The sequence below is a fragment of the Saccopteryx leptura genome, chromosome 4 (assembly GCF_036850995.1).
Source record: "Saccopteryx leptura isolate mSacLep1 chromosome 4, mSacLep1_pri_phased_curated, whole genome shotgun sequence".
NCBI lineage: Eukaryota > Metazoa > Chordata > Mammalia > Chiroptera > Emballonuridae > Saccopteryx > Saccopteryx leptura.
In genome coordinates, this window is record NC_089506.1 from 2,152,857 (window position 1) to 2,168,058 (window position 15,202).

At 52.3% G+C, this 15,202-nt stretch overlaps 1 protein-coding gene and 1 non-coding gene across 2 annotated transcripts in view; both read right to left on the reverse strand.

Annotated features, from left to right (window-relative positions):
* CSMD1 (CUB and Sushi multiple domains 1) overlaps nt 1-15,202 on the reverse strand; it is a 1,728,861-nt gene that overhangs the window by 644,644 nt on the left and 1,069,015 nt on the right. The window lies entirely within an intron of this gene.
* Nucleotides 5,962-6,037, reverse strand: TRNAT-AGU (transfer RNA threonine (anticodon AGU)). Its single transcript has one exon. It is a non-coding gene; the product is annotated as a tRNA-Thr (tRNA).

A 15,202-nucleotide genomic window follows, 5' to 3' on the forward strand; every position in this document is an offset into this window, starting at 1 on the left:
AGTGTTCTGTAACGTGAGCTGGTGTCGTGTCGGGGATGCTGCTCAGATGCAGTGTTCTCCGACGTGAGCTGGTGTCATGTCGGGGCTGCTGGTGTCCTGAGATCCCCCGGCGTGCCACGGTGGAGGGGCAAGGCCCATGGCCACGCTGCGTGCCCCTGCCCTCCACGACGAGGAGATGCCGGAAGCCGCCGTCACTACACGGACACCGAGGCCGCCTGAAGCGCGTCCCCCTCTGCAGGGAGAGATGGGCTCTTCCTCCATTCCTCTGCTGAGCCCTGCAGACAACCTCCGTTCTCGCCCTGAGAACAACAGCCTTCCACCCTGGGCCGTGTGGGGTGTGGGGGAAGAACGACATCGTGTTCCCACTTCTCGAAACGGGTGGTCTGGGTCCGAACGCGAGGGGCGGTGATGGGAGGAGCCGGGAGCCACGGCCCCCAGCAGGACGCGCCCTCGGCTGGCTCTGTCCTCCGGCAACACCTGCCCGCTGAGAGTCCCTGCCCAGACTTCCCTCGGACGGGGCTCAGGGTCACTGACCTACGGCCCGCGGCCCCTCCTGTGGTTTGCCTCATTTGGGTTTAAAGCGACATCGCTCAACCAGGGTCTCCTACTTGCTTATCCGTTGACCTTAACTGGCCTGCTTTAAAAACGTGCAGATGCCGTGACTCGTGACTCAGAATCACGATCTTAGGATTTGACTCTAGAAACCAGTGACGGTTACTGTAATGGGTCCACTTGACAGGCTCAGGGGGGCCCAGAGATAACACGGTGTTTCTGAGAGACCTGCCTCTGAGGGGTCGACGGGGTGAAGGTGACCGTCCCCAGTGTGCCGGGCATCCCCTAACCCCTCAAGGGCCCGAGGGAAAGCCACAGGTGGGCGGGGATGTTTTTTTTTACACCTATAAAATCTCCCTCCTACCAGAGCTCCTGTAGAGTTGGTGACCCTGCTCTGTAAGCATCTCCAGGATGGAGTTGGGGACCATGGCGGTCTGTCTGCCCCATGCTGGAGGCTTCAGAGGAACAACCACCCCTAACTACCAGTGCGGACATTCAAGATCACCGCGACCTAAGAGTGCTGACCGAGCACCAGTCCCCACCGGCCCGGCCCGGCCTCAGGGGCCATACGGTGAGCGGGAAGCTGTGTCAGACGGTGAGTCCCACATGGGTGGGCAGCGTGCGGGCTCCTAGGAGGTCCCCTGAGTCACATCAGAGTGATGGTCTGAGTGACGTGCATGAAAGGCCATGGGAAGTGACCACCCAGACACCCCCCCCCCAGGACCAGACCCGCAGACAGCGAACCGTCCTTGACCACCGTGGGACGGTCAGGTGCAATGTGTCCTCCATACGGGAGCCGAGAGTCTGCACTTTTCCTTATGTAAACTAACGACCTGATATCCTAGCCGGACCTTCTGTCGGACGGCGCCAGGGAGCCGTCTGAGGCTTTAGTAAACGCTGCGTTTTCCTTTACCTGGTGTAAAAGAAATGCGCCAACCTTATCGCCAGCAGCGGCTGTGTACCGCAATCATCGTCGATCTTCCTCTTCTCTGGAGATGAGCTGATGAGCAGCGAGCACCCGCCCGGGTCTCCCGCCCGGGTCTACAGGGGCCACGGCTCTCCCGGGAGGAAACGGCATCATCTCAGCCTCCAGCTAATGTTTCGAGTCTGACCTGAATCTAGTACTTCTTAGAAAATTGTATGACTCTTATTTTTTAATTTCTAGGGTTCCGGTAGCAGCAGAAGTTGGGATTGTTTCGGCGTTCAAGTGAAGGGTGACGCTACAATGAATGCTCAGATGCCCACGTTTGGATCTGCCTGTTGCCCAGCGCCCTCTGAGACGCGCCTGCCGTCGCCACACTGTCACTGGCCTGTCCTTACCACGCTCCTCACGCAGAGCCTGACGCCTCCTCCCGAGGGGACTCAGACTGGGGCCGACAGAGAGCACCCTCCCGGTCACCACGTTGTCTCGTCAGCTGCCCTGGACGCCCCACAATCTCTCCACGCTGAGCCAGAGAACGGGTTCCAGCATCTTCCCTCCGGGTCTCTGACTTCCAGACGGAGGCAGTGATGTCTCATGGAAGATTCTTGGCCAACGCCCACCTGAGCTTCCCTGTGGGCCTGAGGTCATTTGAAATCAAAGAAGAAAAATAAAGAGAAAAAAAAAAAAAAACCCAGCCAGGACGGTACCTTTCAAGCTACAGAAACATCCACTTATGTGGTCCGGTGAGGCTCATCCTCTGCAAAGCGAGAATTTCCAGCAACCTGGACGTGCGTTTTCACGATAGGTAATGCGTGAGGGTCGTGGGAGACTTTCTAAGATGAGAAACAGCTGAAGTGCCTGCCCGAGGCTGCGGACGAGGTTGCCTGTGACAGTCGGAGGAAGTGGGGCCGCCACAGGCCCGCGCTGGTGTCTTCACGTGTGAGCACACAGTGACAGCCGTCTCCTTCACCGGCACGCGGACCGGCACACGCACTCCCACAGGGTCCTTCTCGGGGTCTGGCTCACGGCGCCTCTGAAGCCTCATGAATGGGCTCCCGCGCTCTCCGGAGCTCTTTCTGTTTGTGGGTGTTTGTCTAACTCTTGCTTTTGTGGGGGTTGGGGGGGCAAGACCTCCTACCCTGGTACCTCGCTGACAAATTTCAGATATTAAGTTTTTTTGTGTGTGTGACAGAGACAGAGAGAGAGGGAGACAGAGAGAGGGACAGATAGGGACAGACAGACAAGAAGGGAGAGAGATGAGAAGCATCAATTCTTTGTTGCGGCACCTTAGTTGTTCATTGGTTGCTTTCTCATATGTGCCTTGTCCCAGGAGGCTACAGCAGAGTGAGTGACCAGCAACCTTGGGGTCATGTCTGTGATCCCAGGTCCAAGCCGGTGACCCCATGCTTAAGCTGGTGAGCCTGTGCTCAAGCCAGATGAGCCCGCACCAAAGTTGGTGATCTCGGGGTTTCGAACCTAGGTCTTCAGCATCCCAGGTCTACACTCTACCCACTGGGCCACACACAGCTTAGTCAGGCCGACTATATCTTACTTATACAGTACTCCATTCTTACCTGCATTCTAAGACCCCCAAAGGATGCCTGAAATTGCATATAGTACCAAACCCTACGAAGACGAGGTTTTCTTCCCACGCACACCTACTGCGATAGCATTTCATTTCTAAATTAGTCACAAAAAGAGGTCAATGAAAACTAATAACAACAGAACAATTAAAACAATATACTCTAAAAATGTGAAAATACGGTCTCGCTCACAAAATATATTGTATTGCACCCACCTTTTCATTTAAAACAGTGGTTTTCATCCTTTTTATACTTGGGGAAGGGTGAAGACAGGAGCATTATTTCAGGGACCGCTAAGGCAGAACTCACCCTGAGCACGAGCGAATTTGACTAAGATCATTGGGTCTGTAATGTCCATACAACACCAGGGTGGTCACCTCCTTTGCGGACTGGCAGGAGATTTTGGCGGACAGCTGGGGACTGGAGGAAACTGTCCCCAGCGCCCCTGGGCGTGACCTCTCACCAGCCTCGCTGGTCTTGGGCTTCGGGGCCACAGCTCAGGAAAGTAAGGGTGACTCGAGCACAAGCCCTGGGACACCAGGACAGTCAATCTGACTACCACGTGGCCACCACCAGACTCAGGACGGGAGTGTCCCGTGCGTGGGGACGCTGCACTGAGCAATGGCCGGCATGCCGGGCAGGACAAGGGGGTCCCACGTGGGCTCACTACACTACTCGGCACACGTGCAGTCTGAATTCCTGCAACCCCAGGAAGTGAAACAAGGACAAACCACTGTGTAATTGTTACCGGTTCCATCAACACACGGTGTGACTCCCCCAACACCCCAGTATTTCTTCTTTCCTGTCCTTCCCCTTGTCTTTGCTGTTTACCGGTCGAAAGGCACAGGCAGAGGGGGGAGAAGGTTCTGGAATCCTGTGTGCCTCCAGCCGGCCTGCAGTAAAACAGGGTGTGAGAACAGGTGAGAACAGGGCTGGGGACAGGGAGCCTGACACCACATCAGCGAGGACTGCCACAGGTCCCTTCATGACATCCACGTCTCCGGCCGTGGGGCGCAGAACGGATACGCCCCAAAGACCACAGTCCAGGTACTGCCTCTGGAGAAGGTGTGAGGACGTGTCCATCTCGCCTTCAGTTTAACGGAGAGCAGGGCTCAACACGCGGACCAGGAAGGCTCTCGGCTTAGTGCCGAGAACTGACGTCAGTTGAGACAGGATTCAGTAACACGTGCTGTCCCTAAGCAACTTGTCAGCTCATCGTTTTGGAGCATGACTTCACATTTGCTAGGAATAAACTTCCTGTTCCTCACTTTTTTTTTTTTAAAAGTGATTTAATTTCGAGAGGAACAAAGGGAGAAAATATCAATCCTTCAACTAGAAAAATGTGAAATGTTTCTGGCTGTTCCATACGTTTCGTTTCATGCCATTTCATTTGTACCTTTCAATGTCTGTCTTTTAAACTCTAGTCAAAATGCACAAAAAACATGTTATACATTTTGTGAATACCTCTTGCTGAAAAAAAAAAATCATATACATCTGCGAAATCATAAGCTTCCCACCTAGCACTAATCAAATTAAAATTAGCTAATGAAATAAGACCGGAGGAGCAACCATTCGAGTGAAAACTCCATTTCGCAAGAAACAGCTTTGAAGATAGAATCTCCCAGGCAGAGAAAATTGCAAACTAGATGAGATTTGAAAATGGAACATCAAAAGGGCTCTGGATGGCGCGGTGGGTAATATTAAGTCATGATCCACACAGATCAAGACAATAAGCAGTAGATTTCATAACCATTTGGGATCGAGGGGTGCAATGCTAAAATATTATCAATATTTTTTAGCCATAAACAATGCAGACCGTTTACACGAGGCGTAATTCAGAGAGGTCGGTAAGTTGAAGACTCTCAGGAGATAAATGATGCTGACTGCAGTCTTCGGGCAATAACGGCATTTTTCTCTAAAAACCAGAGAAAAATTAATGCCAGAGCTCTTTTATCTTCAGCATACCCATCATCAAAATTCTCTCGGACTCCTCTGGATGTCACGGAAGGGAGCAACGAAGTACAAAGAACGTTGCCAAAAATAGAACCATTTATAAAATACTCCGCTGTCAGAGTAAAACCAAAAAATGCAACAGAGGTGCTAATTTCACTGAATTTAAATTCTGCATAATGTCAGCACTCCACCATAACTGCTCTTTCAAAGGCTTTTTAAATAATGGTTTTAATTACTGAACTTGAGCGACGAGGACGCACCATCCACGTTCTGAGCCCTTTGGTCAGTGAAGAATCCCAGTGGCGTTTTCAAAGAGCCATTCGAGCAGAAAGTTTTGTTAAAAAAAAAAAAAGGATTTTTCATTCTAATAAAAAGTAATAATCAGGCTATCGCCGACTGAATGATCAGGATTTATTTAAGCGCCGGAAGCCCCGCGGACCTGGTTTCCGGGAGGGCCTTCCTGAAGTGGCCGCTGCGAATCCTGAGGGCGGGTCATCCTGTTCCTTGCCCACTTTTATAAAAATTGACAGACAGATTTCAATGTTCAACAGGGAGTTAGTTATCCTAGCATCACCTTCTTCCACACCACTTCGAGCAACTTATCTGTTCATTACTTGTTTTTTTTTTTTTTTTTGTTTTGTTTTTTTTTTCTGAAGCTGGAAACGGGGAGAGACAGTCAGACAGACTCCCGCATGCGCCCGACCGGGATCCACCCGGCACGCCCACCATGGGGCGACGCTCTGCCCACCAGGGGGCGATGCTCTGCCCCTCCGGGGCGTCGCCATGTTGCAACCAGAGCCACTCTAGCGCCTGAGGCAGAGGCCACAGAGCCATCCCCAGCGCCCGGGCCATCTTTGCTCCAATGGAGCCTTGGCTGCGGGAGGGGAAGAGAGAGACAGAGAGGAAGGAGAGGGGGGAGGGGTGGAGAAGCAAATGGGCACTTCTCCTGTGTGCCCTGGCCGGGAATCGAACCCGGGTCCTCCGCACACTAGGCCGACGCTCTACCACTGAGCCAACCGGCCAGGGCCTGTTCATTACTTGTTTAAGGACGGTGGTGGTGCTGCAGGAGACACCGTTTCTACTGTCCTCACTCGGAAACGCTTTGCTGGTCAGCGCCCTGGCCACGGGAGTCATGGAGGGGGGGGGGGGGTGTCTGGCCTGGGCTCTGAGTGGAGCCGCGGGGCTGACAGTGTTCTATTGGGGACGTCACGGGCTGGCCCCTGGTCATCTTGTGAATGAAATGGAATGGGCCAATCTCCGTTCACTGTTTTGTCTTTCATGGTGTAATTCTCTCTCTCTCCATCACTAGGAAATGTCCTGTGATCCTGTCCTTTGTTCTCCTCCAAGAAAAGAGCTGAAAACGCCCCCTCGGAGGGAAGAGGCGTGGTCCTAACGCACGCACACACATCCACTCTGGGCACAGATGCTGCTACATGACCTGCAACGTCAGGCCGGGCGGTGGGTCTTCGCACGGGACTTGAGACATTTGCAGGTGGGGGGGGGGGGGTGTTCCTGAGAGAGGACATCCCCGAAGTCACTTCACGGGGTCCTGGTGGAAAGGAAACCCCTCTGAGGGGGACGCAAAGGTGACCTAGAGCCACTCTGTAGAAACAAAAACGTGGGCCACGCATGTGACCACATCTGCAACTGAAGTTTTTCTATTTATAAAGTTTAAAAACAAAATAAAGCAATCATGGTTATCATTTCAACATGGAACATCTTCCGGCCTTTTCTTTTTTTTTTTTTTTTTCAGATTGCCTTGAAACCTGGTGCGTTTTATACTGAGAGCTCCACTCTGTTTGAACCCACCACACTCTGACTGTCCAGTGGTCCCTACGGCCAGTGGCGACCGCTCCAGCCGGCGCCCGGGGAAAGAGCAGGGGACATTAAACGGCAGGACTCGTCAGGAGCCAGAGGCCTGGTGTTGGGAAACAGGCAGGATCTACAGGAGTCGTCAGAGAGGGAGGCTGATGGTGTCGCTTACAGACGAGAGGGACACGTGCATTTCTGGGGCCGGGACGATGACAGAGTGGGGACCGGAGGCCAAAGAGCGGGGTGCTGGGTTTGGGGCGCTGGCGCGGGGACAGGTTCAGGGACCCGGGTGCAGATTCGGAGAGACATCACGGAGAAGAGAGTGAAGAAAACCACCCTTTGCCGAGGCTCCTGTGCACGTGGGGCGCATGGTGAGAAGAGGGGAGCGTCCTGTGTTCCATCTGGAGGTGGTTCTGCTGGGCCGGGCTGTCGGGGGGGGGGGGCAGTGGCTGCGGGGCGGGGGGGGGGGAGGCGGGAGAGAGGGGGGAGGCGGGAGAGAGGGGGGAGGCGGGAGAGAGGGGGGAGGCGGGAGAGAGGGGGGAGGCCGGAGAGAGGGGGGAGGCCGGAGAGAGGGGGCGGCAGAGCCTACTCCCCGCTCCCTGACAGCTGGGCACAGCCGGGGCTGTGGAGAAGGGAGAGAGGCCGCGGTGAAGGAGGCGGGGTTCCGCAGGTCGGAGGCTCGGGTTGGCACAGCCGGGCCGGAGCCTGTGGTTGGTGCAAGGTCGGCCAGCGCAAGACAAGGAGGGAGCAGGGTGTCAGCAGAGGGGCCCGGGGGCTCGGTCTTCTAGCCCAGCTACTCCAGGCAGCCACGTGCTCCGTTCCTGACGCGTGCCCACGGTTTGCCCAGCGTCCCCGCGCAGAAAAGGTGCCTCGGCGCCTGCCTTCTCCAGTCTGCCGTAGGCAGCCGCGTGGGCGCCGCCCAGGATGCGCGCGGTGTGACGCCAGCATTCACTCTCTGCTCGAGCCCGAGTCACTCAGCGGAGGACACAGTGAGACTCCCAGCCCGAGACAGAGGAAGCGGAGACACGGACCCTCTGAGCGGGACGTGGGCACGGCTGGACTCCTGTTCGCCGCCTGGAGGGCCATCTTCAGAAGGAGCCAAGTGTCCTCGGTAGTCAAACTGATCTGCGGCAACAACATGCGGACCTCCGTCCCCTCTCGGCCCTCCTGGTGAGGTCAGTCCCTGCCCAGCGCTCTTCCCCAACCTCTCGGCCCCGGCAACACCGCTCAACTTCTTCATAATGTCGGTTCCATTTTGGACAAAACCTACTGTTGTTCCATTTTCTTCTACAAATGTTGAATCTAACTCAACTTATCGTCGACTTCCTTCCTTCCTTCCCTCCCTCCCTCCCTTCTTTCCTTTCTTCCTGCCTTCCTCTTTCTTTCTCTCTTTTTTCTTCTTCCTTTCCTTTCCTTTCCTTTCCTTTCCTTTCCTTTCTTTCCTTTTCTAAAGGTTTATATTATTGATTTTACAGTGAGGAAGGGAGAGAGCAGGAGAGAGACAAGAACATCTGTCCCTGTAGGTGTCCTGACCAGGGATCAAACCGGCAACCTCTGTGTTTTGAGATGACGCTCCAACCAGCAGAGCTATCCGGCCAGGGCGGGTTCTTCTTTCTTCTTCCCATTCAGGCTAAACGTTCCCCTCTGTCCTTCTGCTTCACAGTCACCCACAGCCCGTTTTTTATCCATGTCACACTTCTGTCTAATCTCTGCGAGCCGCCTGTCAATAATTCTGTGTCCCTTGATCTGTCTCTACACTCGCCTGTATCCGTCTCCCTTCTCTACGGTGAGCCTTCTGTAAGCACACCATTGACTAAAAGCGAGAGTTCTAATCCTGTGTTCCTTATAAAAACACGCAATTCTCAACCTGGAAATCCCATCGTGACCCCTGGGCGTTCAGGCAGACGTGAAGTTCATAAAAACGCTCGTGCAACAATCCAGTACGTACAGAGAAGAGTCCGTAACCTTCATCAAATTTTCAAGGGGGCCTCTGACCCAAATAGATACTGGGAACTAGCTAATTAAACGATAAACTCTTGAAGGCAGAGACAGTGAAGGTATTCATCATTCTTTTCCTGTGTCCAGTGCTCACCATAGGCCTGCTGCCTCTGATTTATATATTCTTGGGTCATGTATTTTTATTGGTGGGGTGAATTATTACAGGAAACAGCCGCCTCACTGTTCAGTTTGAAGAAGCTGACCAGTGACGACGAGAACGGGCCATGGGGCTTGTGCCTGTCCCAGCTCACCGACCTCCAGGCTGCTCCGAGGGACCTGTGACTTCCCAGGTGTTTCACACCTTAGATACGCGGTAACCACAGCAGCTCGTGGACCTACTATCAGCAGCACGCGGAGAGAGGACACGCCCCGCTGCGGCTGCACGTTCTCCCACGTACACGCCCCACTGCAGCTGCACCAGGCGGAGAGAGGACACGCCCCACTGCAGCTGCACGTTCTCCGACGTACACGCCCCCCGGCAGCTGCACCAGGCGGAGAGAGGACACGCCCCACTGCAGCTGCACGTTCTCCGACGTACACGCCCCCCGGCAGCTGCACCAGGCGGAGAGAGGACACGCCCCACTGCAGCTGCACGTTCTCCGACGTACACGCCCCCCGGCAGCTGCACCAGGCGGAGAGGACACGCCCCACTGCAGCTGCACGTTCTTCCACGTACACGCCCCACGCAGCTGCACCAGGCGGAGAGAGGACACGCCCCACTGCAGCTGCGCCAGGCGGAGAGAGGACACGCCCCGCTGCGGCTGCACGTTCTCCCACGTACACGCCCCACTGCGGCTGCACCAGGCGGAGAGAGGACACGCCCCGCTGCGGCTGCACGTTCTCCCACGTACACGCCCCACTGCGGCTGCACCAGGCAGAGAGAGGACACGCCCCGCTGCGGCTGCACGTTCTCCCACGTGCACCCCCCACTGCAGCTGCACCAGGCGGAGAGAGGACACGCCCTGCTGCGGCTGCACGTTCTCCCACGTACACGCCGACTCTCTCGGGGGACGGCCTCCTGAAACGTGCTGTGTGCAAGGTGATGCTCTCACTTGCAATGCACACACAGCCTGCAGGAGGTGGCTGTGAACACGGAGCAGATAAACGCTGACCACGGTCTGAGGACTGGGCTGATTCCAGTGTGATCGAGAGAGAAAAATCTCAAGGAAGGATGACGGCTAGGGGGTCCATAGACTGAAAGCCAGAAAAATTGTTCTTAACATCTCATAAATAAAAAATGGTAGAAAGGCCATTTACCAAGGGGATAATAACCCTCCACAGCTTCTGCATTTTTCAAGCAAAGGAACTTAAATATCTCCCTGCTGTGGCCCCATATTAATCTATTGTAAGTGGCTGTTGTCACTGAGTCACAGTGCTGGCTCCCCGTCCTCCAGGGTGAACCTCACACCCGCAGAAGTTTAGGGAAAGGAAGGGATTAGTTTAAGTGGTTTTATATACGTGTATCACGGCGAAGGCGCATCATAGGTTAACATTTGGAACACAATTTTTAAATAAATCAATACGGGAAAAATGCATTGAATTAGAAGCCTGGTCCAAACTCAAAACGTTCGTCTGGTCCGTCAGGGCTGCCTCGAGGTGAGACGTCTAGCTCTTCATTTAGCATCTCTAATGAATAAAATCGCATACTTTTCTTGAGACAGATGTTCTTTAGTTTTGACGTTGTGAGAAATTTCCTCCAATGTCTAGTCAAAAAAAAAAAAAAAAAAAGCTCCTGAAATAGAAGCATATTCTCTCTGACTTTGTCTTGTCTTAGTAGACGACATACAACTCTTGAGAATAAACTCTGACCTTCATGGGCTCTAAATACACGGCCAGACACACGTCAGATCACACCTGCTCTACCATCTTTTAAAAGGAAATTAGGGACCGTCTAAGAAGTCCTCATTATACGGCCAGCCCAAGGTTCCACTGTGCAGAAGGTGAGGATTTGGGGCCAAAGGTATTTCAAAACTGGGAAGCTCAGAACTGAATGTCACCTGAGCCCTGCAAGCAGGTCACCCCGCGGAGCAGCGCTGCCCTCAGCTCAGGTGTACTCTCTACCTTGGAGACCGGAAACCATGGCTTGTTAGCACCATGAGACGTTCCCTAGCCCAGGTGTGTGGGGGAGGGTCAGGCAGCCGAGGTGAGAGAGCAGGACTGAGAGCCAGAATGAGGATTAGAGGGGTGGTCTTTCCTCCTCCTCAGACTTGTCTCCACAGGTTCGCACCTTCTTCTCAACACCAGCCTCTACCTTCACGCTGCCCTTCAGTGACACAGACAGGCATTTATATAATATTTATATTTTTCACCCACAAATATGCTGACTCATTCTGTCATTCAATGCTCCATGCCCTTGACGTATTGTTTCTGCCTGTCACCTCTGTCCCTATGGCAAGCCCTGAGGCTCCTGGGTGTGCACTTCTGCTTGGGACAGAGCGCCCCCTCACGGAGCTCTCCCAGGTGCTGCAGACCAGCGGGCTCTGGGGCTCTGGGGCTCTGGCGCCCTGGGGCCCTGGGGCCCTGGGGCCCTGGGAAGACCATGGAGAGAGCTGACACCCTTCATCTCTTCCACGTACAATGACCGAGCATCTTCGAGGTTCTCGCTCACCGCCCGTACTGTTTCTCAGAGTTGCTGTTCTAAAGGGAGAGGTGGATACCTGCCCATCAGAACGGGGGCCCAGCTCCGCCCGTGATCTCCTCGCTTGAGCTTGGGCGCTTGTGGCTCAGGCTGCAGACAACGTGAGTGCCGGAGAACAACGGGGAATGCTCTAGTCACCTACCCATTCCAATTACCCCGAAACGACGAAGCGCCTGATTTTCCAAAATGCATTCCTAACAACATGGAAGTCTTCATTTCCTATGAAGGCCTTTACGTCAAGTAAAAACAAAGATCAATAATTCTACAGAACGATCACCTTGAAGTTGAGCTAATTATTTGTGTCAACACAAAATTTAAATCCATGATCAAGGTTCTGCCCCGATTTATGAGACTGGATGCTCTCCCTATAAATGGGAAAATTTACTACAGACACTTTCAAAATGATTTATCAGTTCCAGAAATCAATGGCATTTCATTTTGTGAAAATTGTATTTTTATAAATAGCCAGGTAAGCAAGCATACGTTCCACTGGAGCTCAGCACATCGATGGCTATTTAATAGTGAAGAGGTATTCAGGGTTCAAGATTAATTTATCTGTAAAAAAAACCCTCATCTTGTAGACATTGAAAATGTCTAGATGACAAATTGCACTAACAAGGTGATCATTTAATTATAATTAATGATGGTACCACGTAAAGAATGGGCTCAGTTTTCAGCTGATCTGAAAAAAAAAATTAACGTGTCCCACATACATCTATCATTCCACGAGAGCTCGGTATAGGCACAGATACTGCCAATGCGTCAAGCGGCTTTTTTTTTTCTGCATTTGTCACTTCTTTTGTTCACCGTGCTATTTTAAAAGTGAATCTATTTGAGGAGTCTCCGCTGTACATCAGCGTTACCTGTCAATCAACCCTTCCAGTCCTTTTGGCATAATTTGATTGGTTGTTGGAAGAGATAAAAGGCAAAGAATACAATGTAAGATGCAGCAGAGAATAAAGAATGTAGTGGTAAAAGCTAAAAAAAAAAATCAAGAAATGGAAGGCAGATATTTTATGGTGGCAGTTGTTTTATTTGACCGAGAAGAGCACCAAGTTAAAAGAAAAACAACAATAAAAAAAAACTGTGTTCTTTGTTTTTAGGAGTTATCAAATTCTGTGCAGCCACTGTTCTCTTGGGCAGAGACAATTTCTTGTGGGCGAGATGCCACCAGAGGGCTGCACGAGCAGCTCGGGGACCACAGAGGGTTCTCAGGGGAACCCACATCATTTGCAAACACATTTATCCAAGTAACGCAATGGGACTTTCATGTTCTTAAGGGTATCCGCAGATGACAAGTATGACTACAACCATGTTAAAACGAGAGGAGGCATATGAATGTGTGTTATTTTTTTTTTAAAGGTTCTCTTCTCCACCTAATAACCCGAGACTCAGACTTTTTTGACAGAATATTTGCATAGATATTGAAACGACATTTGGGAAATGCTATGTAAATATTTTACGAGCATCACGGCTGTGGTTCCTGTTGGTTTCCTAGAATGCTTATCTAGGCTTCTCTTTCTTTGCAACGGTGTTGGTAAGAACAATCGTGTTCTCTTCTCCCTTATTTTGTTTAGATGAAATAAAAGCACTGTGCCCGTCTGGGCTCCCTGGTGTTCACTCCAGACAGGGAAGAAAGATGAACAATATACTTCCCTTCTGTGACAGGAGGGGCTCCCACATGGCCTCCCAGAATAAAAACCAGAGGCCTCCCGGTGACAAAATCAAGGCAGCCTCTCTCTAAGACCCGGTCCACGGGAGGCTGGCGGATGCTCTGAGGGGGCCCGTCTCACCAGGCGGTCCTGGAGTTGAAGACCCGGTCCGTGGGAGGCTGCTGGACGCTCTGAGGGGGCAGGTCTCACCAGGCGGTCCTGGAGTTGAAGACCCGGTCCACGGGAGGCTGCTGGACGCTCTGAGAGGGCCCGTTTCCCCAGGCGGTCCTGGAGTTGAAGACCCGGTCCGTGGGAGGCTGCTGGACGCTCTGAGAGGGCCCGTCTCCCCAGGCGGTCCTGGAGTTGAAGACCCGGTCCATGGGAGGATGGTGGACGCTCTGAGGGGGCCCGTCTCCCCAGGCGGTCCTGGAGTTGAAGACCCGGTCCGCGGGAGGCTGCTGGACGCTCTGAGAGGGCCCGTCTCCCCAGGCGGTCCTGGAGTTGAAGTTCAGAGGGCTACTGCTCCGTCTGCTGCCCCCTGCTGCCCTCAGGCCTGCTCAGGCTCGACAGGAGGACCACCTGGAGCTCCTGTCCACTGGCTGTAGCCCTGCCCTCTGGGGCCAGCACAGTCCAGGCAGAACCTACCTTCCTACCAGGAATGACCATCCTCCTTGAAAGGACCTTGTGTCTTTTTCTTTTTTTTAATGTTTCTTGTCAACACCCTGTTGCTCACCCTCTTTACGAGGGTCGGTTTTCTTTACGAATGAGTCTGAACCCAGCCTTCCATATTCAGCTGCTCAGTCCTGGTCTTAGGCCCGATGCCTCCTGGGAAATGAGGCTTATATGCTAATGAAGAGACAGTGGCAGCCGCCTCTCACCATGCGGTCTTGAGTCTGACTTCAAAGTCAGCCTAGAGAGGTTTCCTCATCTATGACGAACAAGTCATGTCTATACTACTTTACGTTTTTGCACATTTTTTTTAACTTCTAGGGACTTATGTGCAAGTTTTCTATTCAATACTTTAATTGTGTATAGTCTTTTACAATCACTGGCTGACATATTTAAGCTCTTGCAATTTTCTATCAACCAGTATGTGTCTTGTGTCTACCACTTTCTAGTATCTTCAGATTTAAGACTATTTTTTTAAAAAACTTTTTTTGATGTTGTTTTTGAGAGAGAGAGGGACAGACAGGCAGGAAGGGAGAGAGATGAGAAGCATCAATTCTTTGTTGCAGCATCTTAGTTGTTCACTGATTGATTTCTCATATGTGCCTTGACTGGGGGATCCAGCTGAGCCAGTGACCCCTTGTTCAGGCCAATGACCTTGAGCTCAAGCCAATGACTTTGGGCTTCAAACCAGCAACTTTGGGCTTCAAACCAGTGACCTTTGGGCTCAAGCCAGCAACCATGGGGTCATGTCTATGATCCCATGTTAAAGACAGCAACCCTACACTCAGGCTGGTGAGCCCACACTCAAGCTGGTGACCTCAGGGTTTCAAATCTGGGTCCTCAGCATCCCAGGCCAATGCTCTATGCACTGTACCACCCCCTAGTCAACCTGTGACTATTTTTGCCTGTTTTGCAATCACTGGTACAGATGCCAAATACACTGACCAAGGTCGAGGGATCATACCTAAAAGTTTTCCTATAGCTTAACGCCAGTCAAATGATGAGGACCCTTGAAAAGATCAAACAGTAGTTTACAACTTAATAAACTTACCTACCTAACTATATGGTCAGCCCACTGGCATTCTAAGTACTGATTTCTGACTCTGCCCCATGTGCTGGAGTGCTTCTGAGGTCTCCCTGGGTGGCTCACACGACTTCTGTCTGTCCCGACCTTTTGTGGCTGTTCCTTATAAACCGTCCCTCTGACCTACCCATTTTCTGGACCGCGGGTTGTGTATAATTTTCTCATTTGGGGGTCCTGGCCCACATGTGGCACATGTCAGGGAACACAACTGACATTTCTGTGGTCATGTTTTGGGGACACTGGAGAAGTTTGCTTGGGAAACTATCTCACTTTCTAACACAGCCACACAAATATTTTTATTTGCAAATGAAAGTGGAACTGTTTCCAATGGGGCTCTTA